The sequence below is a fragment of the Equus quagga genome, chromosome 4 (genome assembly GCF_021613505.1).
Source record: "Equus quagga isolate Etosha38 chromosome 4, UCLA_HA_Equagga_1.0, whole genome shotgun sequence".
Lineage (NCBI taxonomy): Eukaryota > Metazoa > Chordata > Mammalia > Perissodactyla > Equidae > Equus > Equus quagga.
The window spans coordinates 142,207,385-142,234,355 of NC_060270.1; positions in this window are offsets into that span (position 1 = coordinate 142,207,385).

A 26,971-nucleotide genomic window follows, 5' to 3' on the forward strand; every position below is an offset into this window, starting at 1 on the left:
ATAGTTAATAACTAACATCTACATTCTTCTCAAATATCGCCTTGTTGTTTTTCTTAGTTTCCACCCAAAACCATGTGACTCATTTATCTGTATCAGAGTTACGTCATCACGATTGCAAATTCCTTAATAGTGAAACTAAGAAGAGAAGTTTAAAACATTGTCCTTGATTATTAAAATTCAGAAAGAAGAGTGAAGTCTCCATAAGGAATATGAAGTGATGCGGAAACAAATTCTATAATAAATACTTTACTCAGTAATTCAGTTCGTCAATAAATATTTATTGAGTATTTACCATGGGTGGGGCATTGATTGATGAGCCTGGGGCAAATCGAAGATTCCTGTGCTTGAGGAGACGGCTACTTTCTGGTAGGAGACAGGCCACAAACAACCAACAGAATAAATGTGTACATCATGCGGTATATTCAAGGCGATTAGTATCATAGAAAAAAGAAAGTACGAAGCAGGAGAGGTGATCAGGACTGCTGGGGGGTAGGGAGGAGGGAGCAGCTGCAGATTTAAATGGTGCTCAGGGCAGGCCTTACTGAGGAGATGGGCATCTCAGGGGGAGGGGCATTCCGGTGGGGAAGATAGTTCTTGCAAAGGCCCTAAGGTCAAGTGGGTCTGGTTTGTTGGAGGAGCAGCAAAGAGGAAATTGGTGCTAGAGCAGAGTGGGGCAGAGAAACAGTCAGAGAGAGGACAGGGGAGCAGCAGCCTTTGAAGGCCATTGTGAAGACCTCGGCTTTTGTTCTGAGTGAAACGTGGAGCCTTGGAAAACTTTGAGCAGAGAAGTGACAAGGTATACATATTTTGGTAAGGAAGAACAGCCCTCAACTGACATCTGTGCCAGTCTTCCTCTATTTTGTATGTGGGACAACTCCACAGCATGGCTTGAGTGGTGTGTGTAGGTCCATGCCCAGGATTCGAACCTGCAAACCCTGGGTCACTGAAACAGAGTATGCAAACTGAACCACTGTGCCACCAGGCCAGCCGGAGTTTGATTTATGTTTTAAAAGGAGCAGAGCACTCTGTTGGTTGTGTTGATAACACACTGGATGAGGAGGCAACGGCAGAATCAAGGAGACCAGTTAGAAGGTAATTGCAGTAATCCAGGGACAAGACGATGGTGGCTCAGACCAACATGGTATCATCAAAGAGGTAAGAAGTCAGATTTTAAACATGCTTTGAAAGTAGAGCCAAAGGATGGTTGTACTTACTTCCTGGGGAAGGTTGAGTTTCTACCAAGTGCCCTGGTCCTGAACTGAGTCCTGTTGTTGGAGTTGAAGAGTGTGGGCTTCATCTTGCACCTTGTTGATTGACACTCTTTTAGCAAAACAAAAAAATATGTTTCATGTTGACATAAAATCAAAAGTTCATTCAGTCAAGTTATAGTTCTCTACACATAATTCTCATAAAAGTTTGTTCACTAAAGCACTTAGAAGCAATGCAGAGTGGGGGTTAATGGCATGACATCTAGGGCCAGACTTGCCAGTTGCGTACCCCAGTGCTGACACTTGACTAGCCTAACTCATGTACCTTCCTAACCCTGTCTTACATTAAATGAATTTACATGTGTAAAGAACTTAGGACCTTTTCTGCATAATAATAAGCACTATGTAAGTATATGTGAATACTATTATTTCCTTTTGGTGCAGGATGAATGTAATGTCATGTTACATGGCTGTGGCTGTCTTCGAACATCTCTCATCAATCCTTCTCCAAACTCTTCTTTAGCTCCTCAGCTGATTCCTCACCTGCAAAGGCGGCAGTAACCACCTCCTGCTCTTCTCTGAAACACAGAAAAACCTCGTTGCTCTACGACTTCAACTAGTTCCTCCAGAAGAATGACTTATAAATCAGAGGACCTAATCTAGGTTATCCAGCAGCCTCCAACTACCCATTAATGTTCCAGCTGAGGTCCTACAAGGATCCAAAACACTTTTTAAACTAAATTTAGAGATTTTTCTCGTTGGAAATATGGCACGCTAAATATTGCGAAGAATTCCTGCTATGTAACATCAAAAAATACTCAACAGAAAATATTTTTGAACTGCCAATTTAAATGAATTAATGAGCTTGCAAGAAATCTGCTGAAGTCTACATAAAGCCCACATACTTGGAATAATTTCACCCCATCCCTGATGGGGTCAAGAGTTCAAGCGAACATTCAAGAAAGAAATTATTTTTATCTTACATAATCTCTTCCAGAGAATAGAAAAGAGGAATTACTTTCTGACTTTTTTACTAACCTGAAAACCTTGATACCAAAACTTGACAAATAAGAATGAAAAAGGAGTATTAGAATTAAACATCATTTAAGAATAGAGATAGAAAGACCTTAAAAAACAATGAAGCACTGGATCCAGCACTCAATGAAAACAAGATCATATGAGGTCATGAAGTAGGGTTTATTCCAGGAATGCAAAGTGGATTTAATATTGTATAAACAATTAACGCAATTTCCACAGGAACAGACGAATGGAGTAAACCACAGGACCATTTTACTAGATGCAAAAAGAATTTAATAAAACTAACATTCATTCGTGTTGAAAACTCTTAGGAAACTAGAAGGAGAAAAGAAATTCATTAATATGATGAAGAGAATCTACAAAACCAAGATCAAAATTCAGTACATTAATGGTGAAACACCAAAAGCTTTCCCTTCGAGATCAGGAACAAGACAAGGAATTCTGCTGCCTCCACTTCCTCTTCTACTCAACGTCACGCTGGCAACCTCAGCCACACATTAAGGTTAAAAAGAAGAAGCAAAAAGTATAAGGATTAGAAAGGAAGATACAAAACTATCATCATTTGCAGATAGCATGATTTTGTACATAAATCCAAAGGAATCTGAAGATAGAATATTGGAATGAATAGGATAGTTTTACAAAGCAGTTGGATACAAAACCCATGTATGAAAATCTGTTGCACATGATTTATTTCTATAAACCAGCAACAAAGAGTTAGAAAATACACTTTTAAAAAGATAACATTTAAAATGGTACCAAGAATGAATATAAGGACAGATGTACAAGGTCAATGATATCCAGAATGAATCAATGCAAAGCGATAATAAAAAGACAAAGTAGCAGAAAAATAGGCAATGGCTTGAGCAAATCCTTCACAAATGTGGAACTCCAATGGCTAATAAACACATGAAAAGATTGTTCAACTTTATTAATGATTAGAGAAATACAAAATAAATCACCCACCAGTTATACACAAATTTAAGATTCTGAACCCACTATGCGTGGGTGAAGATGTGCAGAAAGGGAGCTCTCACACAGGGCTGGTAATGCAGCGTAGAGTTTACCTTCCCCAGAAAAGCTGAAAATATGTATAACCCATGACCCAGCAACTCTGGTCCTAGAGGAAGTTTTGTAAACGTGCACCAGGAAAAAGTATACGAATGTTTATAATAGTCCCAAACTGAAAACAACCCATTTATCTATAAACACCAGATACATAGATTATGGTACTTTCACGCAGCAGAAAGCCATAAGGCCATTGAAATAAAACCACTGCTGCATGTTGACATCGATGAACCTCGCAAACAAAATGTTGGCTAAAAGTAGCAAGCTACAATGCAAAAGATGTAGTTGGAGTTCCTTCATAAACTGGTCTCAAAATCAGACAAAATTAAACTCTATTGCTTAGTGACATGTAGTGGTGGTAAAACTATCAAGGAAAGCAAGGGATTTATTATAATAAAAGTCAGGCTAGTGGTTACTGCTACAGTATAGAAAACGGGATGTGATCTAGCAGAGGGAGGAAGAGAGGGGAGCTTCTAACATATTGGCGATGTTCTGTTTCTTAACCCTAGGCAGCGATGGCAGGGAACTCCATTAATAATTGTTATTTCAGCCGTCTATCATCTATCATCTATCTGTTATCTGTCTATCTATGTCTATCTACCATCTATCATCTATCTATTATCTATCTATATCTATATCTATCATCTATCACCTATCATCTCTCTATCAATCTATCTATATCTATCATCTATCATCTCTCTGCTATCTATCATCTATCTATCTATATCTATCATCTACCATCTATCTATCCATCCAAACTCTATCTATCTCCTTCTGGATATATTTCAAATTTAGAAAAGTTAAAAAAAATTCTGATGACTTACATGATCGTGTGCTCATAAGCTCATTGGGGACACTCCTTTAGAGTGTCAGCTTATTTGCCTGCGTCTTTTTTTTTTATTTTTATTAAGGTTATAGAAGTTAACATCCTTGTGAAAGTACAGTTGTACATCATTATTAGTCATGTTGTAGGTACACCACTTCACCCCTAGTGCCCTCCCCCCACCCCCCCCTTTCCCCTGGCAACCACCGATCAGTTCTCTTTGTCCATATGTTAACTACCACCTATGAGTGGAGTCATACAGAATTCGTCTTTCTCTGTCTGGCTTATTTCACTCAACATAATACTCTCAAGGTCTATCCATGTTGTTGTGAATGGGACGACTTTGTCCTTTTTGATGGCTGAGTAGTATTCCATTGTGTATATATACCACATCTTCTGTATCCAATCATCAGTTGCTGGGCACTTAGGTTGGTTCCATGACTTGGCTATTGGGAATAATGCTGCAATGAAGATAGGGGTGCATGGAACTTCTGGAATTGCTGATTTCAGGTTCTTAGGATAGGTACCCAGTAGTGGGATGGCTGGGTCATAAGGTATTTCTATTCTTAACTTTTTGAGGAATCTCCATACTGTTTTCCATAGTGGCTGCACCAGTTTGCATTCCCACCAACAGTGTATGAGGGTTCCTTTTTCTCCACAGCCTCTCCAACATTTGTCACTCTTGGTTTTGGATATTTTTGCCATTCTAACAGGTGTAAGGTGATATCTTAGTGTAGTTTTGATTTGCATTTCCCTGATGATTAGTGATGATGAGCATCTTTTCATGTGTCTATTGGCCATCCGCATATCTTCTTTGGAGAAATGTCTGTTCATGTCCCCTGCCCATTTTGTAATTGGGTTATTTGATTTTTTGTTCTTGAGCTGTGTGAGTTCTTTGTATATTATGGAGATTAGCCCTTTGTCAGATAAATAACTTGTGAATATTTTTTCCCAATTAGTGCGCTCTTTTTTTGTTTCAATCCCATTTTCCCTTGCCTTGAAGAAGCTCTTTAGCCTGATGAAGTCCCATTTGTTTATTCTTTCTATTGTTTCCCTCATGTGAGGGGTTATGGTGTCTGAAAGGATTCTTTTGAAGCTGATGTCAAAGAGTGTACTGCCTATATTCTCTTCTAGAAGACTTATTGTTTCAGGCCTAATCTTTAGGTCTTTGATCCATTTTGAGTTTATTTTAGTAAATGGTGAAAAAGAACAGTCGATTTTCATTCTTTTACATGTGGCTGTCCAGTTTTCCCAGCACCATTTGTTGAAGTGACTTTCTTTTCTCCATTGTAGGCCCTCAACTCCTTTGTCAAAGATTAGCTGTCCATAGATGTGTGGTTTTATTTCTGGGCTTTCAATTCTGTTCCATTGATCTGTGCACCTGTTTTTGTACTAGTACCATGCTGTTTTGATTACTGTAGCTTTGTAGTATGTTTTGAAGTCAGGGATTGTGATGCCTCCAGCTTTGTTTTTCTTGCTCAGGATTGCTTTAGCAATTCGGGGTCTTTTGTTGCCCCATATGAATTTTTGGATTCTTTGTTCAATTTCTGTAAAGAATGACATTGGAATTCTGATTGCGATAGCATTGGATCTGTAGATTGCTTTAGGTAGTATGAACATTTTAACTATGTTTATTCTCCCAATCCATGTGCATGGAATGTCTTTCCATCTCTTTATGTCGTCGTCGATTTCTTTCAAGAAGGTCGTGTAGTTTTCGTTGTATAGATCTTTCACTTCCTTGGTTAAATTTATCCCAAGGTATTTTATTCTTTTTGTTGCGATCGTGAATGGGATTGAGTTCTTGAGATCTCTTTCTGTTAGTTCATTGTTAGGATATAGAAATGCTACTGATTTATGTATGTTGATTTTATACCCTGCAACTTTGCTGTAGTTGTTGATTGTTTCTAATAGTTTTTCTATGGATTCTTTGGGGTTTTCTATATATAAGATCATGTCATCTGCAAACAGCGAGAGTTTTACTTCTTTGTTGCCTATTTGGATTCCTTTTATTTCTTTTTCCTGCCGAATAGCTCTGGCCAAAACCTCCAGTACTACATTGAATAAGAGTGGTGAAAGTGGGCACCCTTGTCTTGTTCCTGTTCTGAGAGGGATGGGTTTCAGTTTTTGTCCATTGAGTATGATGTTGGCTGTGGGTTTTTCATATATGGCCTTTATTATGTTGAGGTACTTTCCTTCTATACCTATTTTATTGAGGGTTTTTATCATAAATGTCGAATGCTTGTCGAATGCTTTCTCTGCATCTATTGAGATGATCCTGTGGTTTTTGTTTCTCATTTTGTTAATGTAGTGAATCACGTTGATTGACTTGTGGATGTTGAACCATCCCTGCGTCCCTGGTATAAATCCCACTTGATCATGGTGTATAATCTTTTTGATATATTGCTGTATTCAGTTTGCCAAAATTTTGTTGAGGATTTTTGCATCTATGTTCATCAGTGATATTGGCCTGTAGTTTTCCTTCTTTGTGTTGTCCTTGTCAGGTTTGGGAATCAGGGTGACGTTGGCTTCATAGAATGTATTAGGGAGTGCTCCATCTTCCTGTATTTTCTGGAACAGTTTGAGAAGGATAGGTATTAAATCTTCTTTGAATGTTTGGTAGAATTCTCCAGAGAAACCGTCTGGTCCTGGACTCTTATTTTTGGGGAGGTTTTTGATTACTGTTTCTATTTCTTTACTTGTGATTGGTCTATTCAGATTCTCTATTTCTTCCTGATTCAGTTTGGGTAGGTTGTATGAGTCTAGGAATTTATCCATTTCTTCTAGGTTGTTCAATTTGTTGGCATATAGTTTTTCATAGTATTCTCTTATGATCCTTTGTATTTCTTCGGTATCTGTTGTGATTTCTCCTCTCTCGTTTCTAATTTTATTTATTTGAGACTTCTCTCTCTTTTTTTTAGTGAGTCTGGCTAAGGCTTTGTCGATTGTGTTAATTTTTTTGAAGAACCAACTCTTTGTTTCATTGATCCTTTCTACTGTCTTTTTTGTTTCAATATCATTTATTTCTGCTCTAATTTTTATTATTTCCCTCCTTCTACTGACTTTGGGCTTTGTTTGTTCTTCTTTTTCTAATTCCGTTAGGTGTCATTTGAAGTTATTTATGTAAGATTTTTCTTGCTTATTGAGGTGATCCTGTATTGCAATGAATTTCCCTCTTATGACTGCCTTTACTGCGTCCCAAATAATTTGGTATGGTGTGTTTTCATTTTCATTTGTCTCCAGATAGTATTTGATTTCTTCTTTAATTTCTTCAATAATCCATTGTTTGTTCAGTAGCATGTTGTTTAGTCTCCACATTTTTGGCCCTTTCCCAGCTTTATTCTTGTAGTTGATTTCTAGTTTCATAGCATTGTGATCAGAAAAGATGCTTGATATTATTTCAACCCTCTTGAACTTATTGATGCTTGCTTTGTTTCCCAAGATATGGTCTATCCTTGAGAATGTTCCATGCGCGCTTGAGAAGAATGTGTAACCTGCTGTTTTTGGATGAAGTGTCCTATATATATCTATTAGGTCCATCTGATCTAATTTTTCATTTAATTCTATCATTTTCTTGTTGATTTTCTGTCTGGACGATCTGTCCATTGGTGTTAATGGGGTGTTGAGGTCCCCTACTATTATTGTATTGTTGTTGATGTCTCCTTTTAGTTTTGTTAATAGTTTCTTTACGAATTTTGGTACTCCTGTGTTAGGTGTGTATATATTTATAAGTGTTATGTCATCTTGGTGGAGCGTCACTTTTATCGTTATATACTGCCCCTCTTTGTCTTTCTTTATCTGTTTTGCTTTGAAGTCTACTTTGTCTGATATAAGTATGGCAATACTTGCTTTCTTTTGTTTATTATTAGCTTGGAGTATTGTCTTCCATCCCTTCACTTTGAGTCTGTGTTTGCCTTTGGGGCTGAGGTGTGTTTCCTGGGGGCAGCATATTGTTGGATCTTGTTCTTTGATCCATCCTGCCACTCTGTGCCTTTTGATTGGAAAGTTCAATCCATTCACGTTTAGTGTGATTATTGAAACGTGGGGGCCTACTGTTGCAATTTTGTCACTTGTTTTCCAGTTCTTTTGCATTTTATCCTGATGGAGAGCTGTTACTTTGTGTTATTGTCCTTCTGCTTATCTCCTTTGTTCTGGATTTTGTAACCCCTTTCCTTTTTTTGATTTTTCAGGAATGAGTTTCTTCCTGAGCAATTCTTGAAGAGGAGGTTTTGTGGTGATGAACTCCCTTAACTTTCATTTATCTGGGAAAGTTTTTATTTCTCCATCGTATTTGAAGGATATTTTCACTGGGTAGAGTATTCTTGGCTGCAGGTTTTTGTCCTTCAGAGTTTTGAATATTTCATTCCAATCTCTTCTAGCTTGTAAGGTCTCTCCTGAGAAATCTGCTGATAGCCTTATGGGGTTTCCTTTGTAAGTTATTTTCTTCTGCCTGGCTGCCCTTAGTATTTTCTCTTTGTCATTGACTTTTGCTAGTTTCACTACTATATGCCTTGGGGTTGGTCTTCTTGTGTTAATAAAGTTTGGAGTTCTATTGGCTTCTGTCACGTGAAGTTCCATCTCTCTTCCCAAGTTTGGAAAGTTCTCAGCCATTATTTCTTTGAATAGGCTTTCTGCCCCCTTCTCCTTCTCTTCTCCCTCTGATATACCTATAATCCTTATGTTGCATCTCCTAATTGAGTCGGATAATTCTCAGAGAGTTTCTTCATTTCTTTTTAGTCTTAGTTCTCTCTCCTCCTCTGCCTGCAGCATTTCTATATTCCTATCCTCCAAATTGCTAATTCTGTCCTCCATATTATCGACCCTACTGTTCAGAGAGTCCAGATTTTTCTTAATCTCCTCCATTGTGTTCTTCATCTCCAGTATTTATAATTGGTTCTTCTTTATAGTGTCAAGCTCTTTTGTGACATAGCTCCTGAACTCATTGAGTTGTCTATCTGAATTCTCTTTTAACTTGTTGAGTTTCTTCATAATGGCAGTTTTGAAATCATCGTCATTTAGGTTATAGATTTCATTGTCTTTGGGATTGTTTTCTGGGTACTTATCATTTTCCTTCTGTTCTGGAGATTTAATATATTTTTTCATACTGCTTGATGGCATGGATTTGTGCCTCTTCACAGAGATAGAGTTTAGTCGCTGCTTCCACTTGTTGTGACTGGTGTCGAGGGGGCAGCTGTTTAGACTGCACCAACCAGGAACACTGTCAGCTGTTACTGACTGGGCCTGGACCCTTCCTCGTAGTCACAGTGGTCCTGTGGGGTCCCTCATCGGTTGTGGGGACAATCGCCAGGGGGCCTCAGGCTGCTGGTGCCGACTGCTGCAGCCCACTTAGATGCGCTCCCTCCTTGTGGTCTGCAGCGGTGTTGTGGGCTTTCCCATCAGCCAGGAGCAGGATCACCTATAATCACTGATTTGTCCCTAAGAGAGCCCACCAGATCACACTTGTCCACTATAGGCCCCAGAAGAGCTATGGGTATCTTCTGCAGTCTGTCGTTAGATCACCTAACTGTGCTGCTTTTGCCCCAGGGCCTTCCCACCTTGTGATTGCCAGTGGGGACCTCTCCACTAGTGCTGTGCAGAGGCTTTCGCTGAGTTATTTGCCAGTGTCTTTTGAGGTGTTCCACATCAATTATACCCCACCTGGATGACTGAATCATTCTGAAGAAAAGATTGGTTTAAGGAGATGTAATGTAGCATTTGAAAAGATAATCTTGAAAGATGAGTTTTGTGTCAAAAAACTGATTATTATTTTGCATTGAAAATACAGTGGTCTGTCATTACTCTTTTCCCATATAAAATAAAGGCAAATTAGAACATAAACATTTATAATTTGAAACAATTAATTCTTTATTAATAAAGTATTCTTTCTTATGCCTCTATTACTTTTCCTGGATTTGTTAGTGCCATTGAGTGGATTCTGACTCCTAGACACCCTGTGTACAGCAGAGCGGAACCCTGCCTGGTCTTTTTGCGCCATCCTCTCCATCTGCCAGTGCTCTATCTATAGACAGTGCTGTGCTGCTGTTCACAGGGTTTTCATGGCCAATTTTTTTGGAAGTGGGTGGCCCCATGTCCTTCTTCTTAGTCTGTCTGAGTCTGGAAGCTCTGCTGAAACCTGTCCACCATGGCGACCCTTCTGGTACTTGAAATACCAGAGGCACAGCTTTCAGCATCCCAGCAACATGCAGCCACCACAGAAGAACAACTGACAGATGGGGGATATGGTCCCTGACCAGGAATCAAACCTGGGCCTCGGCAGTGAGAGCACCAGATCTTAACCACTAGACCACCTGGGCTGGCTTTTCTTCCCTGGGTATTTAAAGCTGTAACATATTATTCTTGTTTGTTTGTTTGTTTCCTAGCTGTGCTGTTAGGGTTTAATTAAATGCATGTAAATGGCAAACAGGCCGACTCCCCAGGCTGTTGTGAAGTCCTCTAATTGCAGGAAAACATCAGAGACACGATTTCAGTTTTCTGGAGTACAAAAATAAATTCAGTTCCACAAACCTACAGTGAATGAGTCATTTTTTAAAAAACTGAAAAATTCTATTTTCATAAAGACTCAGAGTAGCAAAAGTTTCAACTGATCCATGGAGAATAATACTTTTCTTTTTTTCCCTAAGCCTCTCTCTTAAGCTGTCAGGTGGCACAGATGCTTGTTACTTGATTATTCCTACAAAATGTGTGGAGATCCACTCTAACAAAACGTAAGAATCTGGCTTCCTTTCAGTTACATCCAAGAGCTCAGTGTGTTTAGGACAGGCTTAGTGAAGAGCTCCGGTGACTTCAGGACTCAGTCCTGCAATTGGAAATTAAGTGAAATACTCTTCTTTATTTGTTATGCAAAATTTGTTTTTAAAACTTTTTTTTTTTGCTGAGGAAGATTAGCCCTGAGCAAACATCTGTGCTAATCTTCCTCCACTTTAATATGCAGGACGTCTGCCATGGCACGGCCGACAACTGGGGTAGCTCCCTAAAATCTTCATTTATAAATATAAGTGCATTGTAAAGGGAACCAGATAAACTTGAGGAAAGTGTGGTGTAGATTTTCATATATGATTAATTTTGAATGACCAGTTGTGGACCACTAGACTCTAGGGCATTAGAAAAGAAGCTCAGGGGCCGGCCCGGTGGCTGAGTGGTTAAGTTCACGTGCTCTGCTTTGGCAGCCCAGGGTTTCACCAGTTCGGAGCCTGGGCGCAGACATGGCACCACTCATTATGCAACTATGTACTGGCCTGATCTGGGGAGAAAAAGCAGAAAAAAAAAAAGAGAAGATTGGCAACAGTTGTTAGCTCAGGTGCCAATCTTTAAAAAACAAAAAAAGAAGCCCAAATAGAATTAGGAGTTGTATCTGCTGCTCGTACCTACCTCCCAGTGGGGAGGAGAAGGCACAGACCTTGGAAACTATGGAATGGATGTGGTGATGGGCACAGGACCCCAGGGCAGCCGGGGTGATTCTAGGAGAACTGGCCAGTGGCCCCCTAGAGGGCAGCATAGGCCCAGTGCCGTGGAGGGCTTGGCGCTCTCCCACCTGAGGGTTTCACATGCAAATGGCTTCAGCACAGCTCTGTTTGTACTGTCTCAGCAGAGCTCTCGAGTCACTAGAGAAAATGCACTTTTTTTCCGTGTGGGAAACGGAACCTACATTCTTAGCTAAAAGCAACATTTTTACTTTAACTTAAAAGTTGTATCATCTGTTAACTTGGCAAATAGTGATGCAACAGAGAAGACATGTCTGTTGAGTATGAGCGTGTGAGAGAGAAGTTTGGTAAGCGCCAGTGAGTTCCACTAACGCAGCTGTTATCGTTAAATTTGTGACTAAAGGGGCCAGGCCCATGGCGCAGTGGTTAAGTGCAGTGTGCTCTGCTTTGGTGGCCCAGGTTCAGAGAGTCAGATCCCGAGCACAGACCCACACCACTCTTTAGCCATGCTGTCATGGTGACCCACATATAAAGTGGAGGAAGATGGGCAGCAGATGTTAGCTCAGGGCTGATCTTCCTCAAGCAAAAAGAAGAAGAAAAGAAAAAAATTGTAATTAAAAAATACAGATGTCAAATACTAGAGAGGAAATCAATTTGTTGGGGAGCAGATGGCTACGAATTGAAAGCTATCATACCTAGTGCTGAATGGGATCCTAAGAATGACACCAAAACCAAAGTGACTCAGGATGCTTCTTAGGAGTTCTTTACATGAGATTCTTAAAGACTAGGACATTTTTAAGACACTGTAACTCCTGTTAAAACTATATATAAACAGAAAAATTATGGTTGAAATTACATATTCACTCTTGCTGTCATACTGCAGATTCATATTTTAGATAAACATAACAAGATTAGAGATTCTGGGCCAGACCCAGCATAGAAAAAAATACTCTTTTTTCCTAATTTTATTTACATTTAATTTATATGCTATGAAATGCACAAAATATAAGTGTACCGTTTGATGGATTTTGGCAAACGTACACACTCATCTAAAACAGCGCGATCCAGGTGCAGAGCGTTTCCGCCACCACGGGGTGCCCTCTGCACCTTCTCCTGGTCAGTGGCACCCACCCCTGCCCTCAGGAAGCAGTTTTTTGGTTTTTATCACCATAGATTAGGTTTGCCTATTCTAAAATGTCATATAAATGAAATCAGACATTGTTCATTATTTTGAGCCTGGCTTCTTTGGTTATTATAATGTTTGGAGATTCATCCATGTTGTGTGTTTCAGTAATTCATTCCTTTTTACTGTTGAGGAGTATTCCAGCACCGTGTGTGATTTATACGAATACACCACAGTCTGTTCGTTCATTTTCCTGCTGGACATTTTCGGTTATTTCAGTTCTAAGTCATTGTGAATACAGCAGTCGTGAATATTCCTGTACAATTTGGGTTGAAGATAGATACATGTTTAATTTTACAAGAAATTGCCAAACAATTTTCAATAGTGGTTTGTCATTTTTATTCTTACTAATGATACGTGAGGTCCATTTCCTCTACAGCCTCTCCATTTGGCATTTTCAGTCTTTAATATCAGCAACTCTAGTAGGCGTACAGTGGCGTCTCATAGTGGTTTGCATTTGCATTTTATTGATGACTAATTCTGTTGAGCAACTATTTATGTGCTAAACAGCCAATCTGATTATCTTCCTTTGTGAAATATCTCTTCAATATTTTTACTCATTTTATAGAGTTTTTAAAATTAATTTTGATGATGTCTACTTTATCAATTTTTCTTTTATTGCTATAGTTTTTGTGGCCTAAGACATTTTTGCCTACTCCAAGGTTGCAAAGATACTCTTCTATAAGCTCACAGTATTGACTTATGTTTGGGTCTACGGTCCATCACAAAATAATTTTTTGCGTTTTCATGTGGGGTAGGATTGAGGGTTTTTTTTCTTTTTAAAATAAGGATATGAAGTCATTCCAGTACCATTTGTTGAAAAAGTTTTCCTTTTTCTTTGCTCATTAAATTGCATGGTAACATTGTTGAAAATATATTTTACAATGTTGAAAATGTGTTGATCAAATATGAGTGTATCTTTGGTTCCCTTGATCTGTTGTGTCTATCTTTACACCAATACCTCAGTGATTTAATTTTATGGTAAGTTTGAGTGTCTCATAATATAAGCGTTCCAACTGTGTTTCCTCTTTTAAAGATTGTTATGGCTATTGTAGGTCATTTTAATTTTAATATAAATGCTACAATCAACTTTTTAACTTCTAAATCTGTCATCTTAGCAATATCGAGTCTTCTCGTCTATGAACATAGTATAGCTTTCCATTTAATTATATCTGTAATTCCTCGCAGCAAAAACTGCTTTATAGTTTTTGATATGATAGATTTTCATATAAATTTTCTTTAAATTTATTCCTAGGCATTTTATATCTTTACTTGCTAATGAAACTGAAGTTTTTGTTTTAATTTCATTTTATAATTGTTTCTGGTATACAGAAAGGCACTTTTTGTGTATTAATCTTGTATCCTACAACTGTGTTAAATCACTTTTGGTTTTGGTGGATTTCCTAGGATTTTCTATGTATGCAACCATGATAACTGCAAATAAAAACTGTTTTACTGGTTTTTTTTCCCCAAATTATATGCATCTTTCTTTCTTTTTTTATACCATATTTCTCTGGTTACTAAAATATTGCATAGAGAGGGACAGAGAATAATTTTGCCTTGTGCCCTATCTTAGAGACAAAGCATTCATTAATTCCCTATTAAGTATGATGTTAGCTATACATTTTTATAGATGACCCTTATCAGAATGAAGATGTTCTTCCTATTCTTACTTTGTGGAGAGTTTTTCCATGATTAGGTTGAATTTCAAATGCCTTTTCAACGTATTTCTTGAGATGATTATATGATCTTTCCCTTTTATTTATTTTTACCATGGTGTATTGCATTCATTTTATTTGGAATGTTAAACTAAATTTGCATTGCAGAAGATCAACCCCACTGGGTCATAATGCATTATCCCTTTCATGTACTGCCAGATTTAATTCACTAATATTTGGTTGAGGACTATTGTATTCATGAGGTTTATTATTCTATTAGATTATGCTTGCCTCATTAAACAGGTTAAAAAAGTGTAACTTCTTTACTTTCTGAAGGAATATTGGTGTAGAATTGATATTATTTCTTTCTTAATTATTTGATAGAATTCACTAATAAAACTGTCTGGGTTTGGAGTTCTCTTTGTGTGAAGGTTTTGGTTATGAATTCAACTTCCTGAACATGAAGAGCCATTTAGATTTTCTATCTCTCCTTTTTAGTAATTTATATTTATCAAGGGCTTGGTCCATTTCTTCTAGTTGCTAAACATATTGGCATCAATTTCTGTAACACTCCTTTATTACCCTTTAAATGTTTGCAGGGTCTGTAGTGATGTTTTCTCCTCTTCCCTTACACTGGTAGTTTTCTGTGAGATTTGGTGTCAGGGCCTACTGATGTGGTTGACCCTTAAAATTGTGACCAAACACAGTGGGCTCATCTCTTGATGAATGTGGAGCCAAAAAGCACAACCAAGGCAGAAGTAGGTGAAACAGGATGCCAGCTTGCACAGGTAATGGAGACCAGTGGGGACAACTCCCAAAGCAGTTTCTCCTGAGCTCAGTGCCCATGGGGACTATACAACAGGAGGCGGAAGGTCAGGGCTTGTTTGTAACGACTGTGTCTTTGAAGGCGCTTGTGTAGCATATATGGGTTTTATTACATACATCACATGATCTAAAAATGGCTGTTTGGGCCCTCCCAGAGGAGGAGAATTTAACATGCTACTGAGTTCAGGTAACTTTAGGGTGTCTGGCGCTGGAACATTTTGCGAGGGTCTTTCTGCAAACGTGATTTCTCTGCAGAACAGGGACAGCAACCTCTGCAAAACAGAACACGAAGTTTCTTTTTGTCTGAAAAACACTTGACTAATTATGTATGTTATTAACCAGACCCTCTCTACCCCTTCTTTGCTGGGCTCATTGGTCACAGAACCAGCGTTCCCTGCTGTGGCCTCTCCTTTGCCTCAGGAGGCCCTCGGGATCTGCCCCACCTCGCTGGGCTGATAAGGGAGGAGGGGCTGTAACCCATGTGAACTGCAAGGTTAGCCAGCTTTACTGGGACAAGCTAAGGGAGTGCCTGTAGGACTGGGCATTGTTGTTGATTAATTAGGGGTTAGAACATAAGCCTGAAAAAGGGAGACTCTCTGGGCTTGAGGACCCTGTCTCAGGACGGAGCAATGAGCACCTGGCAAACACCCAGCGTATCGTTCCAACTGCTGCCAGGGTGGCTCCTGGAAGCCTGGAGAACATGAGGGTCATACACAATGATGTAGCTTAGATTGTTGCAGAAAGTGAAGGAGAGGACAAAAGGGTCAGGGAAGTGAGTGTGCCAGTGTGGGCATATTGTGTGGGAAAAAATACACACTCAAGTGTTATATTCCACAGCAGGGCCCAGGGGACAAATCACTCACCACAGCCATCAAGAACGCACTGGGAAAGGAGTCACCAGCGTCATCAGTGCTGGTACCACTGATGGTGTGAGAGGATTCACAGAGCTTAGTTTGCTAATGGCAATGGAAACGATGGGGCCTTAAACCAGAGAACTCCATTAGTGGCTCCTAACTGCCCCAGTCCAAGGTATTTCACCAGTGTAATGACCAGCAAGGTCAGTGGCACCCAAGGAGGCTTGACCTTCAGAGAAATGTGGAGGTGGTTAATGGCACACACCCTCCCTAGAAGAAATGGATGGACAGCCAGTAAGAGCACAGCCTATGGTACTTGGGTTGTTTCCAAGTGTTGGATATTGTGAATAATGCTGCAATGAACAGAGGGATGCACTACTTTTCAAATTAGTGTTTTCATGTTCTTTGGATAAATACCCAGCAGAGGAATAGCTGGATCATATGGTAGTTCTGTTCTTAGTTTTTTGATGAATCTCCATACTTTTTTCCGTGGTATGGATGGAGCTTGAGGGTATTACGTTAAGTGAAATAAGCCAGACAGAGAAAGAAAAATACCATATGATTTTACTTGTAAGTGGAAGATAACAACAACAACAACAACAAATAAACAAACAAACACAGACACAGAGAATAGATTGGTGGTAGTTACCAGAGGAAGAGAGGGGAGGGCAGAAGGAGTAAAAAGATGCATATGTGCGGTGACGGACAGCAATTAGACTTTGGGTGGTGAACACAATGAGGTCTTCAGAGAAGTTAAAATGTAATGATGTACACCTAAAATTTGTATAATATTATAAATCAATGTTATCTCAATAAAAATAAGAGTACTAGTTAATTTATAGGATCAAAAGAAAATCAAAACAGAGCTGTGAGGTTACTATTTTTCTTTTCTTCTTTTTCTTCTTCTCTTCAAAGCCCCCCAGTACATAGTCATGTATTCTAGTTGTAGGTACTTCTGGTTGTGCTATGTGGGACACTGCCTCAGCATGGCCTCAGCATGGCCTGACGAGCAGTGCCATGTCTGTGCCCATGAACCGAATCAGTGAAACTCTGGGCTGCCGAAGCAGAGTGTGTGAACTTAACCACTTGGCCATGGGGCCGGCCCCATGAGGTTACTATTGATGGATGACACAGAGCCACAGGATGTTAATCACTCTCCCTACAATGTGTCCTGTTCACACTTTCCCAAGAGCTCTGTGAGCCCCTGATGTGTGACCAAGTGTCCAGACTTTTGTTCCTCTGAATCTCCCCAATCTCATCAGCCAGTCAGCTCTTCAGCATGTTTAATCTTAATTAATAAACAACTCTCTTCAGTTTTTTCTGTGAAACTATGTTTTCAAGTCTTTGATTGCCAGAGCTCTGATGCTTATTAAGTTTTTGTTGTATTTAAATACATGCAAACACGGTTTTTAACGCCGTGCCTGCACACCGGGTAACTTGGCTCCTGTCTCCCCTGGAAGGACATGGTGGTGGATCTTCCAAGTCTGTGTGACCTGATGCGTGACTCTCACCACTGCCTGTTTCTTTGTGTTTATTTATCATGAAGAAAATTGTAACAATCTATGCAAAACAGCAAGAATGGTTCTGTCCAAATGAAGGATTTATTTTTACTTTACTTGGCTTCCCTTTTCAGTCTCTGGAGTGAAAGGACAATGACAGGAGTGACTATCTCTTTTTTACCTCGTTGATCCTCCTTTGCCACTGCACTCAGGAACTTTGTGCTCTGTCAGTTTAGGGGTTGAGCCACTTTGGCTTATGGTCCTGGGTCATAATTTTTGCATATGGATTACTTAATTCATTGGACTTACTGTTGTTTAACAGTTTCTATTTTATAGACAACACTTAATTGAGTGCTCAAGGCAGAACTGTTAAACCTCCTTTCAAGGCCATTTCTAGAAATACAAGGGATTTCCTTTTTTCACATTTCTTTATTAAAACACACAGATTTGTTTCAATCTGTCTGCTTTCCTCCAGCACAGAAAGTGTTTGCATTTAAAAGTAGTCATCATTATGAGGCACTTTTGGTGTTAAGGAAGCAACATCATTTACAATAGAATAATTCTACTTAACTCTCTGGAAACCAAATTCTCTTCCAATTCTATCTTCAACTTCCCACATCGGTGTTTGTATATCCAACAGTATAAAATCCTCCCCCCGCCCCCCCCCGCCAGGTCAAAGATGTGAAGGAGCATTGAGCAGGTGGCCTGTGAGCTGGTGGCAGAGCCTGTCCTATCAACTTTGACCAGAGCGGGGCTCTCTGCCTCTGCCTGCAGAATCAACAACAAGCTCAAGTTGCCGTAGGGTACGTACAGTAGAGTGACAAGATGAAGGAGAAGAAAATGACCGTATTAAGAAGGAAACATAGCAGTTAAGTTTGAACACTTCGCTTTGGCTGCCCAGGGTTTGCTGCTTCAGATCCCAGGTGCCGACCTACATACTGCTCATCAAGCCATGTGTGGCGGCGTCCCACATGCAAAGTAGAGGAAGATGGGCACAGATGTTAGCTCAGGGCCAATGTTCCTCACCAAAAAAAAAAAAAAAAGAAGGAAAGTCATGATGTAAAACCAGCAATAACTTTTCCATTGGATAGGTAATTTCCAATTTATCACAGACCGATTGCAGAGCAGGACCATTTCAGCTTTCTCTCCAGCCTAACTTTCTGGAAGGAGAAAGAAATGGAAGATTCTCAGCTACCTTTCAGATTGTATTAATAATTATCATTTTTAAGTGATCAAAACCTAACAACTCAGCTTAAGCAAACTTTGTAACTCATGCAGGCGGAAAGCCCCAAGGATGCAGGCAGCTCAGGTGTGGCTGGATCTCAGGCTCACTGTCATCACGTCTGTACGTCTTTATGTTTCAGCTCTGCTCCACCTGTGTTGATGTCACTCTCAGGCCTCTCGTGGCGGCAAAGGAAATGCAGTTCCAGCTCATACATTAACCATTTAGTCACTTCCGGTAGCTCTGAGGGAAAATGCAAAACCAGATTCTGTTTGGACTGGATTGGGTATGTGTCCACCTCTGTGACAGGAGGACAAGGTCAGGCCACCCTGACTGCTTAGGATGCCCTCACGAAAGAGAGAATCTGTTACCAAAGGAATGGAAAAGGAATGTTGGGCTGGCAAAACTAATGGATGTCTCTAAAAATTCTCAGCTCTGCTGCCTTACACTAGGCCTTCTTCCTTGTGGATGAAATTTTACTCTGCTGTTTCCAAAGTGGGAGCTCAGTGTCTCCAAATGGACAATTGACGTCACAGCAACAGCTCCAGCCTCGAGGAGAGGCAGAGAAAGAGTCGCTGTGCTTGATGCAGGGAACACCAGGCTGGGGCCCCCTGCCACTCTCTGTGCCTCTATGATGTACGATAGACTTCTATCCATGGGGCTACGATGTCAGCTCACCACATGTCTCCTTCACTGGGCTGAGGGTTCCTCCAGAGGAGGGAATCTGGCTAGGCCTCTGTGCATGATGGACATGATGTCTGACACTCATCAGGTACTTATGTGTCTGTTGAATGAACATGTAAATATGAAAATAAATAATTTTAAAAAGATAAAGTTTATTTTAATCATCATCCGTATCATAACCAAAATCAGATAAAGAAGCCTTATAAATATTGCTCCAGTATTTACGAGCTGAGTATTTAGTATCAAAAATTTCATTACATTGATGTGTTACTTAACGATGGGGGTACATTCTGAGAAATGTGTCTTAGGTGATTTCATCATTATGAGAATGTCACAGGGTGCACCTACACAAACCTAGATGGTACAGCCTACTACACACCTAGGCTGTGTGGTGCTAATCTCATGGGACAACCATCCTATATGCAGTCCATCATTGACCAAAACATTGTTATGTGGCACATGACTGTATTATTACTGTTGTTATAAGTAACAATAGGAAGCCCTTAAATTTGTGCAGTCCTTTACCATTTTTCAAAGAGCTTTCACTATCATTATCTCTTTTGGCATCAAACAATGTTTCTTTATCTTTGATTTTCTGTAATTTGAAAATGATCTGTTGAGGTGTAGTTTTCAGGGGCATTATCTTACTTGGTGATCTCTGAGCTTCCTGGATCTGTGGTTGAGTATCTGACATTAATTTGGTGAAATTCTCACTCATTATTGTTTCATATATTTCTTCTGTTCCTTTCTTTCTCTCTCTTCTTCTTGTATTCCCACTACACATGTGTTATATCTTCCGTAATTGTCCCATAGTCCTTGGATATTTTATTCTTTTTTCCCCTCAGTTTTTACTTGCTTTTCTTTCTGGTTTTTGAGGATTCAATATATCCTTGAGCTCAGAGAGTCTTTCCTCAGCTATGTCCAGTCTGCTAATCAGCCCATCAAAGGCATTCTTCATTTCTGTACAGCGTTCTTGAGCTCTAGCATTTGTTTTTGTTCTTTCTTAGGATTTCCAGGTCTCTGCTTACAGGTCCCATCTGTTCCTGCATGCTGCCTACTTTATCCATTAGAGCCCTTAGCTTATTAATCACAGTTGTTTTAAGTACCTGGTCTGATAATTCCAACATCCCTGCCATGTCTGGTTCTGATGCTTGCTCTGTCCCTTCAGATTGTGTTTTTTGCCTTTAAGTATGCCTTGTAGTTTTTTCTTGATAGCTGGAGTGGCATGCTGAGTGTAAGGAACTGCTGTGAATAGGCCTTTAATGATGTGGTGTGGGGTGTGGGGAGGTCCTGCGCGTAGGTCTCAGTCTTTGGTGAGCCTGCGCCTCTGACTGTGAACTCCACAGAGTTTCTCAGTTTTTTTCTCTCCCTTAGGTGGGACAGATGACTAGAGGGGCTGGAGTTGAGTGTTTCTCTTCCTCTAGGTCAGTCAGGCTCTGACAAGACGCCAGCAGGTTACTCTCCATTAACTAGTTTCCCCTGAGGGCAGCCTTGTAAGAACAGGTGTTCTAGTGTATTTCAGAATTATTCCTTTTGTCTTTCCCCTCGTAGAAGCCCAGGAGGATTTCTCTTCAATATTTACTGTGGGAAACTGGTCAAGCTCCAGGAGGTAAATCTCACAATATTATGGGGCCGCCCTCTATGTCTGGGTGCCCTGGAGTTTCCAACTCAGAGTTGTCCACATTGAGGCTCCAGCAGTTCATCAATTACAGGTCAGGTTTCCCAGGCCAGGTCCTCGTCTCCTGGTGTTTCCGTTCTTGAGTCTCTGCTCTGGTAACCTGTGACTTGCTGTGTTCATCTGTCTTCTCTCCAGTTTTGAAGGCAACAGTTTGCCCTGTGTCTTCCCCTCTCTTCTGGATCCAAGAAGAGCAGTCGAATTTTCAGTCTGTTCAGTTTTTTACTTGCTGTTAGGATGGGGTGGCAACCTCCAAGCTCCTTACGTTTGGAACCAGAAATGAGAAGTTCAACAATAATTTTCTCAGAGCAGTTGTTATAATCCCAATATTGCAGATGAGGTAGGATGAGTTTAAAACAGATTTCTATGGGTTTACAGCTGGTACAAAATGTTAAATATTCTTGTTTTGCAATGGGTTGGGTCTTCTTCATTATGGGTAGTATATTGCAGCATGAGATCCCAGGACATCTGAAAATAAAGAAGACCCTGAATGGGAGGAATAGGTGAAAAAGGGGATGAGTGGGGTCAGTAAAATCACTATGCCATCAATTCATACTCTGTGTTAGCAAAAAATCACGCAGATTTCCTAGACTGAAGACAAGGTGTTAACCAGTTAATCTTAGAAACCTAGACTGAAGATCTTCCATGAGCAAGTACACTGAGTTTTCTACGTTGTTGTGGACTGAAAATCAAGTGGCCATAACATAGAAAAGGGAGTAGGAAGAGGAAGATAAATAGAGTGAGGGCCCTGCCCACTCAGGAACTCATGCCAAGTAGAGGTCTTATTAACAATTCACAGACTCACTTTTGGTTTGGCTGGCACTGAAGTCAAGATTATTCAAACAGAATTCTTGATATGAGCATTGTATTCATATTAATAGTAAAAATATAAAGGTCAAATACTGCTCATCTCAACGTATCCTCTTTGATGTTACTGAAGGTTTAAATAGTCACAGAAATGAGTGCAAACTACAAGGGGAAGATGTGGACATGAGAAATGAAAGTGTAGCTCAAGATGGCGGAGCCGAGCACTTTTTTTTTTTTTTTTTTAAGATTTTATTTTTTCCTTTTTCTCCCCAAAGCCCCCCGGTACATAGTTGTGTATTCTTCGTTGTGGGTTCCTCTAGTTGTGGCATCCTCTAGTTGTGGCATGTGGGACGCTGCCTCAGCGTGGTCTGACGAGCAGTGCCATGTCCGCGCCCAGGATTCGAACCGACGAAACACTGGGCCGCCTGCAGCAGAGCGCGCGAACTTAACCACTGGGCCACGGGGCCAGCCCCAGGAGCCGAGCACTTTTAATGGCACCACCTGGCAAGCATTCCTTTCTCTCCTCTAGAAGATAAATCTGTAAGCAGTTTAACAAGAAAGACTTTCGTAAACAGAATCAGACTAAGGTGTCCAGGACCTGTCCCACACCCAGTCCCTCACTTGTGAAGCAGGACGTAGGACTGCTGGTGGATGATAGTTAACACGGATCTTTGTGGAGACAGATCTTTGTGAGCAGCGTTCCTTAATCCTGCGTGCATGCATGGGTTTCTGGAGACACATGGACACCCCAAATTGAATGAAAATGTTGTGTGCATCAACTTGGAGATATTGAAAACGAGAGAAGAAACAAAGCTTTCTTGAGAATATCAAAGACAACTTTGGCAAAAAAAGGGTAAGAATCATTGTTGTGGAGTCTCACTGGTGGTCCCAGTAACGTGCCTCTTGCATCAAAATGCTCACAGGCTGCCGCTCCAACATTATTAGTATTGATCATCTCTGATTTCCCACTTCTTCAGGGCTGTGCCTAGTATTTCATATATTAATTCCAACATTAAATGTCGGATTTCAGAAACTGTTCTTTTCTATGTGGATGAGTTTGCATTTATGCAGTCTGACATGCATTCTAATATTTCCTGAACTATTTGAATAAGGTCTAGTTTTCTTATAACTACTTTCTCTCTTTCTGGGCTAAAATCATCAATAACTGCTGTATGTCTTCAGGTTCCCATTTAAATTCCAGATGCCCAGGAAAAAGACCAAAGGAAGATGATCACTGTCGTTCTTCTCCCTTTCAGTGTGTTCTCTCTTGGGATACACACATTCTCAACATGGGCAGGCAACCAGCAGCCATGCGTAACTGAGACAAAGGCTTTCTCTATCATCCCCAGCCTGAAGCTCTCTCTCTCTCGTGAACATGGAAATACTTTTAAATTCTTGCTAGTTGGTAACTGATCCCACTGCTGTTTCCTATGACATAGTTTTCCTTTCATTACCATCCAATTTATTTTGCCTTATTTGCTGCATAACTTTTCACAGCTCTATATCTTTTCTCTCCTCATAGATTTCACACTATTAAAGTGAAAGAATCATAACTCATTCTACTTTGTGTCTTTCCTAATTCTTAATATAATGGCTACCAGGCAATTATCTTTATATGATTTATTGCGTAAAATATATCAAGGTTCTCATGCCGTACAATGTTTTCATCCATTAAATTGGTCACTTCTTCCCTAGATCTTCCTAAGGAAGAATATCTGTCATTAGCCAGGATTTGGTTCCACATCTACTATGATCCAAAGTTCAAACACTGCAGGTTAGCAATTGCCCATCTCTTTCTCGTTACTATCTTTTAAACGGTGAGTTTCAAATTCAGACGCCTCCAGAGGCCAGGCCGATGACGTGTCTGCACGTCTATGATGGAGCTTGTAGAAATTCCCAGGACACTCAATGCTGTCACAAAGCAAAGGAGCTAGAAACATGACCCTCCCTGACACTGGACTATGCATGTGTAGAAATTGGACAAAATGTTCTTTCAAGAGAGAAGAATAGCTCATTAGTGGCCTCAATTACGTCAACCCATTAATCTCACAGTGTCAGTCCACAGCAGAAGGCAAGTGGAAAAGCCTTCAGAGACATTCACAGGAATCCGGAGTCCAGAGGTCCCGAGTTATCATCAGATGTTTTCCCGTCATTAAACAACCACTGTGACTCTGGGGGTTCATCTGGGGAAAGGAATAGGAGGAAGACAGTGAACATGGCCTAATTGGCTGCTCATCATGACATGAAGTCATCCTCCAGGCACGAAGCATACAGACATGGTCACTCAGTCAGCAGCAAGGGAGAGGAGCAGGGGGCCAGTGCTCTGCACACGGCAGAATGTGAGAGCAAGTTCCAAGGGAGGCTGGATTCGCGTAGAAGAAATTAAAGGGATATTTAGAATGTTTGGAAAACCTTGCAAATCTTCGGAGCTCTCTGGGAATATATTCTGTCCTCTAAAAAGGCTCAAGATATAAAATCAAAGGATGGTTCCAGCTGATGTTAAACACAATATGAAAAGTAAGATGCTGATATTTTAGTCTTTATGCTTTTCTGTATTATTATATAAGCATGTAAAAACATTGACTATATATAAAACATTAGTTTTGTTTTTGTTGTGTAATGTGCAAACATAGGCAAGTCTTTCTCTCAGGGTTTTTGGGAGACAATTCTGCACAGGTCTGTCAGGTTTCTGGATAACTTCTGAGCCATTGTGCTGTGGCCCTTTGTTCTAGCCCATGTTTCATGGGTGTCTGTACAGTGAACAGCCTTGGGTGATGGAGATGATTTCTTCCCCTGGAACCAAGAGAAGGTTTGACTGCAGCCTCGGAAAATAGAGATGGTATCTCTCTCTGGCACAAAGAGCAGGCTTTCTGACTGCCCATTTTAAATAGTTTGGGCTGTCTAAGTTCTGGGTTCCTCTCACATAACTTAAAGCAATCTATTGTGCGTGCAGATGTCATCTGTCCCTCTTCATTTTGCTATATGGGAATTAAGCTCAAGGAATCAGTGCTAAAAATGCTGATAATTTGGCTTCTATTATTGCTGTGAATAATAAACTGTTCTTTGCCTCTGACCCAGGAGTCTCACATCTTCTATTAATATCCATAAAATGGTAAGTCTCAGACCATTCATGATCCCAACCCTGATACTAGCTTCCCTACACTGAACCCAGTATATACGGAGTTAAAACCAAAACACTCTTTCCCTGCTTACTCTGTGGCTTCCTGGCTCCAATATCCACTATCCTCCATGGAGACAGACACTGCCAAGGACAAGCACCTGGATTCATTATCTCCTCCCTGCAAAGAGATACAGGCTGGTGGGAAAGCTGCTGACCAGCAAGGTCACGGGCTCCTTCCTCTCTGAAAGAGTCTCAAGGCCAAAGACAGGCTGGTGGGAAAGCTCCAACCAGCAAGGCGATATGCTCTCCCTCCCCTACCTAAAACCCCAAATAAAAACCCTTCCTTTTAGCTTTATGGGGAGTTTGGGATTTCAGTGTTAGCTGCCTTCTCTCCTTGCTCAGAACTGTGCAATAACAAAATTCCTACTTTCTTCCACCACACCCAGTGTCAGAGATTGGCTTGCTGTGCAATGGGTGAGCGAACTCACTTCAGGTTTGATATCATTCATAGTTTTTGATAAAGTTTAATTACTCCTTAGAATGTATATTAGCACCTTCTCTCAATGAGTCAACCAAAAGCACACGCAGCATAGCTCTGTGCTCTTTGGCTAAAGCGTATGGCTTCCTTTATTTTTTTTTAATCATAGTCTGCTCTTATTTGTCTGGTATGATTTGCACTGAAATATATGGTTCCTTCTTAGTAGTAGAGAGTCATTCATTCACATCACATTTTATCAGAGCACATTAGCCTGGGACATCAGCCCAGGTGGATTGTTTCCATTTGCCTGATCTACCTGGACTGTGATGGGTTTATAGTCACTTTCAGAACTAAGGGCAAGAGTGAGTTCTACTTTTGTATATGATTTGTAATCAGCTGTTCCATTAGAAATTTATTTAATCACTTCAAATTTCCAAAAGAAAGGGTTGTCTTTTTGCTTGCTCAGACTTCTTTAAACAGATTTGGATAACATCTTCAAGAATTACCATGATACAACTGTTAAGTTAAAAGTAAAGATGGAGAGGCAAGATCACCTGACAAAACCAAGTAAACTCTCTTTACCACTAGCTCCAATCGGTTGGCAAAAAGAATGGAGGGAAAACACTCCAGTTTTGAGGTAGGATAAAACGTCTACTTAATATTTAGCTACTAAGGAATCCATAATATATGTTTTATATTAGTTTGTGTGGGTTAATTTATCAACACATAACCATAAATCTCAGATGCTTAACAAACAAACAGGGTAAGTCTAGTATCCTGGTCCAATGTTGGTTGATGGGTGGGCTCAGACTCCAGGGAATCCTTTAGGAACTAAGGATTTGTCAGGGGACTCCGCCACCTTCTCAGTGTCCAGTGAAACCTTCCACATGAGACTGTCAGCCCAGAGAAGAGTAAAAGGTAGGAGGCCAGGTAGCTTTTCATCATCGTGGCAGTGTGGCTTCTTGGGAAGCACGCTCTGAGTGAAGGTTTATGTTCAGAAAGATTTCAGGCGAGTGCTCTTGGAATCAAAACCAGTGAAAGAAGCATGACCAGGCAGAGAGAGAACTGAGCTGTGATGTAGTCAAAGCAAAGACCTCAGCAGACCCACGGTGAGCTCTGGAGCTGGAATGGCCCCTCAGGGTTGTCTAAAATTTAGGTTGAGGGGCCAGGACTTCATCCCCCTATGTTGATAAGTCACTGAATCTAAACGCAAACCAGGAGGTAAATGTCGCCCTGCGTGGGGCAGCTCCCTTCAGGCCAGAGCGACCTCTGGGAGTGGCATTCAGCTGTGAGCTCTGAGCTGTCAACACTGAGTGTCTGGAGGAGTGGGCATGTCAGCCCTGAAGATCTGGGCAACACAACAGTGTCCACTGCAAACACCCTGTTTGGAAC